Source organism: Rhipicephalus sanguineus, chromosome 9, assembly GCF_013339695.2.
Source record: "Rhipicephalus sanguineus isolate Rsan-2018 chromosome 9, BIME_Rsan_1.4, whole genome shotgun sequence".
Lineage (NCBI taxonomy): Eukaryota > Metazoa > Arthropoda > Arachnida > Ixodida > Ixodidae > Rhipicephalus > Rhipicephalus sanguineus.
In genome coordinates this window covers 8,614,862-8,627,732 of record NC_051184.2, presented here as the reverse complement: position 1 = coordinate 8,627,732, position 12,871 = coordinate 8,614,862, and the positions used below count along the sequence as shown (strand labels likewise).

Genomic DNA, 12,871 nt, shown 5'->3' with positions numbered 1-12,871 from the left:
CAGCTGTCGTGAACGGATTAGGAAAGCTGGACGCAGTATTCTGCATCGATGCAGGTAAGAAGTCGACCTTTTACGTAGGCCGCGGCGGTGGTATAGTGGTAACGGTGCTCGTCTGCTGACCCAAAATTCGCGGGTTCGATCCCGGCCGCGGCGGTCTCATTTCGCTGGAGGCGAAATGCTAGAGGTCCGTGTACTGGGCGATGTCAGTTCACGTTAAAGGGACCCTGGAACACTTTTTGATCAGTGAGAAAACACTGCTGACCGGTAGTAGAGGCTCCTGAGAACACGTGAGCCAAACATTATAGCGCAGCACGCGGCCAGGAATTTACAATTAATTCTCAAGGTTAGCTCGAAATCGCCCACTCTTCTCTCGACAAATGATGCCATAAACACAAATGACCACGCCACAAACCCAAAGCCCGTGACAATTGGCTGATTTGAGCCCCGTGAGCAGTATACTTACCGCGGCAGCCGCAGGATGCGGGCGCATGTCCGCGCGCTCGCTCGCAATCGCAGTGAAAGTAAGCCAGGCGTTCGAAGGAAAAAGATTAAGAAAATTGTCAAATTCACGACGCGCGCTGACCAACGGACGTAGCCTCTTGGCCCCTTGTCATCTGCCTTCTCACCGCCACCCCCCTCCCCCTCCTTTCTTGCGTGGCTTTCAGCGTGCTCGCTGGTACGAAAGAAGAAAAGCGCTTAAAGTGTGCGGCAAATTCCTGTAACTCCGCTCGCACTTCACGGATTCTAAAAAATTTGTTTGCGGCAGTCGATTCGTGAGGCAAGAGAACTCCTTTAATGAAGACATTCGATGATTGCTTGGAAAAGTGTTGCAGGGCACCTTTAATTAAAGAACACGAGATTGTCGAAATTCCCGGAACCCTCCACTATGGCGTGCCTCGTAATCATATGTTTTAGCACATAAAACTCCAGATATCATTATCAAATCGGTAATCCACAAACTGTAAGATGTTTTGAGAACAAGTTGAATGGCGATAAGGGGATAGCACGTGCGCGGAAGGGTCAAGGCTAATGTACGAAAAAGAAAAGGTGGATAACAAAGTGGCATCTGAAGTGTGATTTACAGGTCATGATGCGCAATGAGTGCAATTAAATAGTCATGACAGCCTTTGAAAAGTGGTGCCGTCCTGTCTCGCTCGTAGCTGAGTAAAAAGACGCGCTTGCCCTGCTTATTTTCAGAGAGGCATTTTTTTCCGATACTTTAGTTCATGTGCACTAGTACCGAGTGATACTCTTGTTTCCCTTCCAAGTACTTCCGGTCAAGCACTTCTGGTCTTCCTAATATGCAGAAAAAAAGTGTTAAAATATAGAAATAAGTGGTCCTGGTTGAAGTTAAGGGTTATGTTGGATACATACGCTATCGGAGCCTAACTTTACTTAATATAAGGGCCAATGAACTGTCAGGATAAAACCTTACAGTGCCCCTTACGCATTCTCCCCGCCCACCTCCGAAAGCTTACTGCACCTGACGCGGTTTTGCACAGCCTCCAGGATCGGAGGCATTGCAAGCTTTCTGCACCTCACCTGGTTTTGCACTGCCCCCGTAATCGGCCCAGCTATTACCTGGCGACGATGTCATGTGATGACGTCATCATGAGACATCGTAGTGACGTCATCACGCGATTATGCTTTCTTGCACCACTCGTGTTGACGCCGACGCCGCCGACCCGGGACGCCGCCGGTCAATTTTGGCGTTTGGTGAGGCATCTAAGGATTTCGTCTTAAAAAATAGTTGATTGACTTCATTGAAATATTGCGAGCAGCTGGGATTGTTGCAGCACCTGGAGGAGCAGGTCTAAACCACGCGCTTCTTTTTACGTGACCTCTGAGATCAATTCCTGCAGCGCGATTAAGCACAAGATCAATCCAAGGAATACACCAGGACACACGAATGCCGACGTGCTAGTGTCAGCGCCAGATCACTAAGTCAAGAATTAGGGTCGCATCCAAATTTTTGGAATGCGATATCTTATATGGCGCTCTTAGACTCGCACTCTGCAACGGGGTAGGACGGTGTCCGATATCTATATAGAAAGAAAACTGGCGCTGCGATCGCTGAGCCACCATGAGAATGATGGGAAATACAGGCTTCGAACGGGTACAGGCTTCGGTTAGCTAGCGAACAATCTAAGGATCTTTTTCTGCAGTTTCAGTTTCGTTCTTCGCGAGGCGTGGGTAGTAGGTTGCGTTGCAAAGCATTCAAGCAGTGCCTTTGTTTTCAAAGAGGCTGAAGACCGCTACATCTCTTGGTTCGCTGCGACGTTGCAGCTTTACAGGCTGTATTTCACAGTTTCGGCAAAGCGTCGTGCACTCACCGCTGCGCATAGACGTAGCGTCCCATGCCAGTGTAGGAACTGGCATAGAGTTCACGTTTTTTGATACGCGCTACTTGTCAAATTCTTTCAAATCGACTGCGAAACGACGGCGAAGCTAAGTAGGCGCACCGTCACGCTCCTCTGACTCGACTTCACAACAAAACAGAGATGCGTTGGGGACAGCCCACTTGTACAGACGCACCATCGCAGCAGATGATACGTTAAGTGTTTCTCACTCAATACAGCACTCAATACAGTACTGTTATTTCCATAAATAGATAACACGTACCTTCGAGGGAAAACAAGCGTGTTTGTTTTAAGTGTTGTAAAAAAAGATTAATTATATCGCGATGCCAAATCTGGAACACAATTGGAGAGCAATCCATACCCTGGTGGTTGAATTTGTCCAGGTTTCACTTCCATCTCACCGTCACGCAATCTTTTTGCAAAAAGTTTCACGTATAAAAGAATGAAGCAAGTTTTAATTGGAAATAACTTCATATCGCTTTGTTTACACTCGGCAAACAAGCGTCGCGAATCTTCAGAACGAAAGCCATCCGAAGCAGATCCGAAGCCTGTACTTCCCATCATTCCCTTGGTGGCTCAAGCGCCGCTGAAGGAGCCCGCATAGACACTAGCTCCAGTTTCCCCGCTAGGCATTATACATATATTTTTCGCGGAAGTCACGCGACGTCACCACAGCCACTTCCGCTTTGCTCAGCCGCCATGTTCGGGAACCTTTCGAGACGCGGCTAACCCGGCTACCGTGTTGCGGCAGCTGGCGCGCGCATTTTGCAGTGTTATACTTAGAGCCACAGCCATGACGATTTGTGCGATGTTCGGCTGTCGTAGCAGAAGCAAGACTTCTGCGAAACCGACCCACAGAGAGCCAGGCACCGGCATGTTTTGTTTGCCGAAGGTTATCACCAAGCAGTGCGAGAGAACGCGGGCCCTCTCAGAAAGGCGCCGGCGCCTTTTAGTTTGGTAGTTGAACTCTCGACGAGATTTTCCTTTTCATGAAAAAAAAAAAAAAACCGTGTTTAGGATGTCTTCGCTGGCATTTCTGCTAAAGCAACCAACTTAAGCTTGCTTCAGATGTTCACACTTGCACATTGTTAGATGCTCGCCTCTTATTATTATTTTTTTTTTGAGGCTCTCGCTTGCTATGAGGTAAGAAGGAAGGCACTTTCGTGCACGCCTTGCGAGTTTACGGTAAAACTGGCGTGAGCAGTGAGTACGACTTACTTTTACGAAGATAAAAAGAAAAAGAAGTCCGCTTTTTTTGTTTTTTTCATGCGTAAGCATATCAGGCCCGTCGCCAGAAATATTTTTTCCGGAGGTGGGGGGCACTTGCTGAAGGCCTTGAAAAACACCGATTTTTATTATTTTTTTTCGGTAAAATACTTACAACCATCCAAATTACTGGGAGGGGGGGGGGGGGTCCCCTGCGCCCTGGCTAAGGGCCTGAAGCACGCACAAACTCGCAAGAAGCGGCCTGGGCTGCTGTTTACACACTCACCTCGGCCAACACGACGACACGTTGTGACGGCAACTTCTTCGCTGCAATGTTCTTCACGAACCCACTCGTAAAATAATTGCGCGCATCTAATTAAGGACTTCTAAGACTTCATTTGCTGCAAGGAAATGTAGCTGGTTGACAGTACCAGGTAGTTTATAATATCCACGTGCGTCGTTGGTGGCAGTACCTCGGCATCCGTGGTCGCGTCTCTTCCTATGCGCAGCTTATACGGGTCCACACCGCTGCACATGGCAATTTTCACTTCATAACGCACTCTGGTGGGTCCTACGAGCTCGTCGAAGTAACCGGGACAAAACTTCATTTCGTGCACAAGTGTTGCCTGCGAAAATGCCGCCGGAACGTGCGCTGACGCAACCGCACGCTGGCTTTGCGGCCACGGCGTGTGCTCGTAAGCGTCCGGTGATGGCGGCGACTGCCCAACAAATGTCCCGCACGCCGGATATGACGTCACGTGAAAACTATGTATACACTATGCTGACGACAAATGTTACTCGATCCCTAAGACGGTGCAGACTAGCAGAGCTGCACACTAAGACAAGTGACTTCTACTGCCGTATTTACACACTATAAGCAGTTCTTAGACCTGAATGGTGTTTGCTAGTCTTGGCTAAAACTATGGACAGTGTTGGCTACGATTTGCTGAATGAGGGTTATTGTTGAGTACGTGCTGCAATCAGAACAACATTGTTTTGATTTTTGTTGCCTACTTTTTTTTCTGTAAGGCTGTACATGTATTAGAACTGAAAACTGAGCTAGTTGATGCGTGTTCATCGTTTAGTAGGTGCAGCGCTCACAAAGACGGGGACGAAGGCCGCCGCTGTTAAACTTGTCGCCGTCTTTGCGAGCGCCGCACCAGTTAAAAGGTACTCTACTTTTTAAAGTCAAAAGCTTTGCGTGCCTCATGAAAGGCGAATAGTGACCGTCGGCGACAACACGAGTGACGCAAAAAATCATCATGTGATGACGTCAGCCAGTGACGTCAACATGACGTCACATATTGCTAAAATTTGTAACTTAATCACGATGTCACTATGACGATACATAACATGACGTCACACGATGACGTCATCACATGACTACGTCGTGCATTCAAAGATGGGCCAATCCTTGAGGCACTGCAAGACCACGTGAGGTGCAGAAACTTTCCGGGGATGTGGGTGGGGAGGGGGGGGGGGGGAGGGGTCAATGCAATCGACTGATGAAAAAGAAGTAATTGCTTTCGCCTTGAATCGCGTTAAGCAAATGCATAAGGGATCGTTAGACTTTTGTGTGACCGAAATAGGGTTACCTTCTCACGGCAGCTGTGATCTGCGTGCACCATCTTATTGGATACGCGGTGTCAGAACGAGTGACAACAGTGAACGTCCTGTACAATCCGCAGCGCGCGTATGTTCCTTGACGGCCCAGTATCTCTTCCTCCTGGTCAAGACGGGTTTCGACATCACCATTGTTGGTGTCATTCTTGATTTCCTGGAGTAAACATGGACGCTGTACCCTGGGAACCATCGCACGAAGAATTCCCGGAAGCATTCAGCGTTAGTCTATTGACTGAAATTCATCTATTCATCTAACTGGACTACATTTGAAAGTGATATATTTTTTGTGTACATAGTGTTTACTTTAGTTGATGGAAATCTGCATGTTCATTTCTTGATTGAAACATCACTCCACACTGTTCATAAATGTATTTCCTTCCTCTTGAATTAACCAATAATTATGAAACCTTAGTTTCATGCAAACATTTGCTTGTGATATACTGATATACATAGTTTGTAGACCTTCCGCTTTTCCGTCGTGTGTTTGCAGCTTTGAGAAAACTTGGTAAGCATTAGTGCAATGCTTTTATGCAATCGCATAGTTTCTGTTGTGTTACCATGTTGTTCGTGGTTAAACTTCGCAGTGCTCACTTCACAATGTTTGATTCAATAACAGCACACTACGTACGAAATACGTTACATTTTTCGTGTGGGACGGAGGAACATAGTCGACCCTTTCCTAGAGGATTTTTGGCCTTCAGTTCTACGGAGCAACTTGGATATGAAGTACATTTGATTGGCTAGATGATTTGCTTTGCATTTGTTATGATTGCGTTCACATGGCAGATGATGTAATTTGAGGCAGTGACTTCATGGCATTGTATAACTCACACATTGTATAAGACATTGTATAAAATTGCATAATATTGTATAGCACTGTATAACACTTGCGTGAATATTGTAATACAACTAACTGCATTCTCCTGCACTACCGAAGGGAAGTTGTACCTTGGTCATGTGTATTGAAACATTTTTAGCCAATCTTCTTCGTTCTGCAGTGTGCACCACAAGGGTTTGTTCTGTACGTGAAGGTAAATTATTTATACATAAATACAATCAATGTCTGATGTACCACGGTGAGAGTCAGTTCGCATAGTAACTCCCCCATAGTCGTCTACATCTTACCGCAGAACTTCGTAGTACAGCAGTGGACTAGAAAATAGAGCTCGAAATCGTCTGTGCACTGTTAACTAAATAAATCTATATTGTATTGTCTTTGTACTGTGATTTGGCTTGTACTTTGAGCGTATCTGAAATGAGTCAGGGGGTGCGCCAGTGACAAAGCGCATGCGGTGCTCTTACATGCAATATTAATGTTATATTGACGTGGATTTCAATTAGTCAATAAAACGTATTTCCAGGGCCCTTCAAGGGAATTGGTCTATTGTTTTTATCTCAGTGCTCATTGCCGTTTGGCTGTTCATCTATACACAAGCTTTTCAAGGTACATAATGATAAGATACTGGCATGTATGATATTCAGACGTACGTATTGCGTGGAATCTTGAACAGCGTTAAAAAATTGCGTAGAGCACACACACACAAAAAAAAAGGCGAAGCTCGCAATAAGCCGTGCAAGGCTTGACATAGCGGAACTGGACGATTGTGAAGATTAATCTGGTTGCTTTTAGGTTGTTTCTAGGCCTTAGCCACGGTGCAAGAAATTTATTTATTTATTTATTTACTTATTTATTTAATTATTTATTTATTTATAGAATACTGCAGACAAAAGGTCCAAGCGGGGTGAGCATACATGATACACACTAAATAACAGAATGAAACAAGGTTGCAAAGCGTTTTTACACAATTTCTTTGGATATAAGACGGAGGGTTATGACTTAAAAAAAAAAGAAAAGAACAATTGAACAACTTGTTCATAATACAATTCTAAGGAATTCATGGAAGAATAGTATTTACACAAATGGTCAAGGGCGTTGGGGAAATGCTTCGGTTAGTTTATTCCAATCAGCTATTGTTTGTGGGAAGAAGAAGTACCGAAAGTGTCATTCCTTGCGAAGATTGGCGGTAGGGAATGAGGATAGTGGTGCCGAGTGGGTCTGCTTAACAAGGGGGATACGTATGCTGCGGTGTCTAAGGATAGTCTGTGGTTTACAATGTCTGAAAGAAACTGTAGCCGACTTTTTTTTCCTTCGAATTTGTAACAGTTTTGTACCATTTGCCGGTTAGTAATGCAGTTGGGGGAGTCGGTTGCATAAATTTACTATAAATAAATCGTACTGCTTTTCTTTGAATTCTTTCTAGGATTTGAACGTTAATTTTTGTGTGGGGATCCCCTAACTATGGAGGCGTACTCAAGTGAAGTAGAGAGGTGGGCGAGTTGGAACTGATGCATTCTTGAAAACTTTTCAGCGCGAACTGGACGGAGCACAAAGAAGAGGACACAAGACGAGCGCTGTCTAACAACTGAAGTTTATTAAAAGGAAAATCAAACACCAGAAAAACCAACAACGCATGCGCGGAAGTTACCTGTAGTCAAAGAACTCGTTAAGCTTACGTAGCTCACAATCTAAGAGGCAGGACGGACGGCTCAGATATGGCAATCATCTCCCGCATCTTTAATGAAGTACGCTCCCGCAAGTTCACGTTGCCCTTTTACCAGTATGCTTGTGCAAGAGACAGTGTTGTCGAACAACGGCTTACCATCCACACGCCCTACAATGAGTCGAAAGGTGTGACGTCGGCGTTCCCTTTAAGGTGCTGTTGTGCTGGCGGAGTCTTTCATCATGCATTTACCCGACTGGCCTATATACAACTTGCCGCAGGAGAGGGGAATCCTAAAGGACCACTCCGACAGAGCATTAAACAGGGAGGTTGCGATGCTTCACCGTGCAACCCACACCCGAAGTTCCTCTAGCCTTGTTTTCAATCGCGGAACAAGCTTTACCAACTTTTAGATTTGATGAAAAGAGAACATCGACATCAAAATTTTTTGCTATCTTCTTAAAACGATGAGACAGCCGGTGCACGTAAGGCATGACCGCGTATCTCCTGGGCTTATCGTCTGGATCACTGGTTACAACTTGGCGGGTTTGCACTTCTTAATTAATCTTTCCGAGGCTGACACTAGAACATGCACAGGGAACCCAGCATTCTTTAGAGTTCGCGCTGAAAAGTGTTCAAGAACGTAATCAAGTTTCTGGCCTACTTAAGGAAAAGTAGGAGAGGAGTTAACACTAGGCGGGACAGTCTTGAGCTTGTGGCGGAGAAGGCATAATTACGGAAAGCGGCAGAGCAGATGTTATTTATGTGCAAATTCCAGGATAAGGTACTTGTTAACGTTAGGCCTAAGTATTTAGGAGGCTACTTTAAGTAAAGGTGCTTCAGCTAAATTGTATGTGTAGTCTAATGGGACTTTTTTGCGCGTTATGGGGAGATACACACATTTATTTGCATTAAGAAGCATTCCCCATTGTTCACACCATTTTGACACATTGCCTAAGTTAGTATTAAGGTCACATTGGTCACTAATGCAGGTTACATCTCTAAACAAAACACAATCGTCAGCAAATAGACGAATTTGTACCGGGGTGCTAATTACATCGACAATGTCATTAATGTAGACCAGAACCAGAAGGGAGCCTAGTACGCTCCCCTGCGGAACGCCAGAAGTCACCGGAAGGCAGCCGGATTGTTTTTCTCCCACCTGAACGTATTGGTTGCGATTGTGTAGATAAGCTGAGATCCAGGAGATAAATAATTCTGGTATCCCAACTAACCGAAGCTTTATAATTAGTTTAACGTGTGGAACTGTGTCGAATGCTTTACTGTAGTCTAAGAATATTACATCAGTTTGCCGTTAGCATGAAGACAAGCTGCAAAGGTATGAATGATAGCAACCAATTGTGTTGTAGTAGAAAATCCTGTTCGAAACTCATGTTGATGATTTGTTAAAACTGAGTGTTTTTCTAAGAATTCATTTAATTTATGAGCTATTAGGTGATCGATAAGCTTACAGCATGATGATGCTAAGGAGATCGGTCGATAAATTTGTAGTACTAGACGGTCACCTTTCTTGAATATAGGAACAATTCGTGCCGACTTCCAGTCCTCTGGCCATTCGGCTGACGACAAAGAGACACGAAAAATGACGACTAAGTATTTTGCAACAGACTCTGAAAAGAGACGCAGAAATATGCTGGGAATATTGTCGAGTCCACAAGAAGTTTCAGTCTTCGAGTTCAACAATATAGCAACGACACCAGAATAAGAAATAAAGGTTACATTTGCAGCATTGTCCGCATTTATGGCAGATGGGGAAGCACTAGGAGTAGAAAATACACTATGAAAATATTCATTGAGGTGTTCAGCAATGGCAGCCTGCTCAGACACCATTGAACCATTGACAAAAACCTGTAATATGGGTTTCTTTTTTTCGCTAATATAGTTCCAGAGCTTCTTTGGATCATTCTTTGGACGTTTGCGAGTGACGTATTGAAGTAGTATTCCTTCGAGGTGTGCACGACATGTGCAAGCTTATCTAGAGCGTCAGCTATAAATTTGGGGTCAGCATGCTTTTGCTTTAATCTTTTAACTTTACGCTTGAGATGAATGATGCTTCTCGTCATCCAGGGCGTATGTTTATGCACCTTTTTACGTTTAGACGGTATAAATTTTTCGATACAGTAGAAGCATATGCGTTTAAATTGGTCCCGCAATCTGCAAACATCGGTAGCTACAAAATCTGTCAGACAGGTTTATAGGTGCTCGATAATGCAAGCATCATTGGCACGTGTACAGTCTTTCACACAATGAAAGGACGAGTTTGCAGTGTACGAAAGCGGTACCAGAGGGATAAAAACTGACAGAAGGTAGTGATCAGACAGCCCTTGATCAATTACTACGGTGTGTGTACTAAAATCACTGGGAATAAATACCAAATCTAAAATAGACTTAGCAGTGCCCTGATAATGCGTTGGTAATTGTACCAAATTATGTGCGAGCATGATGTCAAAAACTGCATTTGCATTACTGATATTGGCTGTAAAAGTTTCAAAACGTTCCCAATCTACTCTAGACTGAAATCGCCAATCAAAAGAACTTTGTTGCCATGGTATATAGACATGTGTGCCTTTAATTTTAATAGGTATTAAAGAGCTGAGTCCGGCGGTCTATATAATGAGCATAGGATAAATGAGTGGCCCCACAAAGTTACTTTAATACAGATACATTAAAGTTCCGGTATATCCTCCAACAAAACAGCATAAAATTTTTGTTGGATCAGGACGGCCACACCACCTCCCCTTGATTGCCTGTCCTTGCGAAAAGCCGTACTGGAAGGCGGAAAATGTCGCCATCATTCACCTGTTCATGTAACCACGTCTCAGGTATTACAGTAATGTGAGGATCGTACAGCAGTAGTAGGATTTCGAGGGGCTCGGTTTTATTCATAACACTGCGGGCATTCAAATTAAGTAGACGAAGTTGCTTGTGCGCATGCACATTACGTTGGGCGCGGTGTTTTTGTAGCCGGTCATTTTTACCCGCCTATTTTGCACCTCATCCCAAAAACACATATCCTTATCGATCTTTAGTTTATCGTGTATCAGGTTGATTCTTTTCCCTTGTTCTATCTCGGCCTCTGCGCTGTGCCAGAGCAGACTGCATTTTTTAAGCGTTGATTTTGAGTAATCATTCTTAACAAAGATATTTGAGCCCTTCAGTTTGCTTGCGTTTTTCATTATCTGTTTCTTTTCTGTAAAGTCTTGCAGATACACTATTACAGACCGCGTTCCTACGTGCTTACCCAGTCGATAGATACGCCCAACAGATTCAGATTTAACCTGAAGTTTTTCTTGAAAAAGACCCTTCACGACCTTGTCCTTTAGTTCATCTTCTGATTCTGCTGAGGTCTCAGGTATTCCATGAATAATTACATTTGAACGTCTCCTGTGGTCTTCAAGGTCTGTTAGCTTTTTAGTTTGAAAATACATTGCGTGTTCAAACGATTTCAGTATGGCATGCAATTGATCAGTGTTCTCATGCTATGCTGAGAACTCAGTCACTATATACAGTACGCCTAAAGTCAAGCATCTGTTCTCTCAGCTCAGAAAATTTCTGTCTGACCGTCAAGTAGTTGCTCGTACAGTTTCTTCTGGGTGGGCCCAGGGTTTTCCTCGACATCACCGCAAATTAGTAGTTGGCAAACGACAAAACAGTCATACGCCATTACAAAACAACGCCGTGGGCACGACAGAACCACTAAGCCTCGACAATCACTACGTATTGAACTAGAACGGGAACTAACCTGCACCAAGCAGAGAAGCGTTCCATTTAGCGACATGGCAGCTTTGGGTCCACCGTGCCCACAGAAGACGAAATCGTGCCGGTGCTCTTTTATAGCGGCGCCAAATGACGACGTCACGCTGTGATGCTTGAAAGGAAAGGCCAGTAGAACTGCGTCGTGGGGTGACGAGAGCGTTGAAAACGGGGGGCCTTTGCTGATGAGCTGGCTCGTGTCGCCGCAAGACGCATAAAGTGGCTGCGCGCATTCAAAAGCACCGAAGCCAAGAAAAACCTGCACCAAGCAGAGAAGCGTTCCGTTTAGCGACATGGCAGCTTTGGGTACACCGTGCCCACAGAAGACGAAATCGTGCCGGTGCTCTCTTATAGCGGCGTCAAATGATGACGTCACGCTGTGATGCTTGAAAGGAAAGGCCAGTAGAACTGCGTCGTCGGGTGACGACAGCGTTGAAAACAGGGTGGCCTTTGCTGATGAGCTGGCTCGTGTCGCCGCAAGATGCATAAAGTGGCATTCAAAAGCACCGAAGCCAAGAAAAACCTGCACCAAGCAGAGAAGCGTTCCATTTAGCGACATGTTCTGCTTCGCAAGAAGCCCGAGAGATGGCGCTACCAACTTCGACCCGGGTAGAGGCGATTCAGGGAGACATGGGATGGTCGGCGTTTGAGGCCCGCGAGGCACAGAGCAAAATCGCCTATGAGGCGCGCCTCCGCAACATGGACGATACCAGGTGGGCCCGGAAGCTATTTCGATATATCAATATCGTTGGCATCCGGACACAGTGGTGCGCCCGTGTGCAAACCCTGCGCCGAAAATACGGCTTCCTGGCACGCACTGAGGATGAGGCCGCCGAGCGCAAGACTGCCATACGGACCTTGGTACGCCAAGCGGAAAACGCCCAGTGGAGTGCGAATGCGCAGAGAAAGACCACGATGGCACTGTACCGCGAGCACAAGGGCGAAATCTCCGCGGAGCCACTATACGCCTAGTGCGCGCCGACGGAAGCGCCATAGGCGGCGAACTTCAACATTGCTCTCGGGAAAGCAAGCAGACGGCCGCCGTGGTTTCCTACGTCGTTGTACGTGTGTTTCCGCGTTGTTCACGTTTCCGTAGTGAAATAAGCAACGTTCGTCGTATGTGTGGTGGCCGAAACTTCAAGGGATGTCGAATAACAATTGCTGTGGAGTGGAGTGCTCAAACACCTACAAAAACGCGCCCGGAACACGGTTTTACTCACCGCAAGGCCTCCTGAGCAAGAGCGACGGAAGCAATGGATCGCCGCTGTTCATTGGCAAAGACGAGCCGCTTCGTCATTGTGCGGGTTAACACGTCGCTTCTTGTTCTAATGCTTTCGTTCTGTCATATCGGTGCTCGCTGGATGCACTCGATCATGTTGACACTGGTAGACGACCAAAGTTATCAGA

At 45.6% G+C, this 12,871-nt stretch overlaps 1 long non-coding RNA gene across 1 annotated transcript; it reads right to left on the bottom strand.

Moving 5' to 3' along the window:
• Positions 1-11,286: 11,286 nt before the first annotated feature.
• LOC125759782 (uncharacterized) lies at positions 11,287-11,824 on the bottom strand. Its single transcript, XR_007417421.1, has 2 exons — positions 11,724-11,824; positions 11,287-11,453 (listed from the first exon to the last, which is right to left on the bottom strand). It is a non-coding gene; the product is annotated as an uncharacterized LOC125759782 (long non-coding RNA).
• Positions 11,825-12,871: the final 1,047 nt, after the last annotated feature.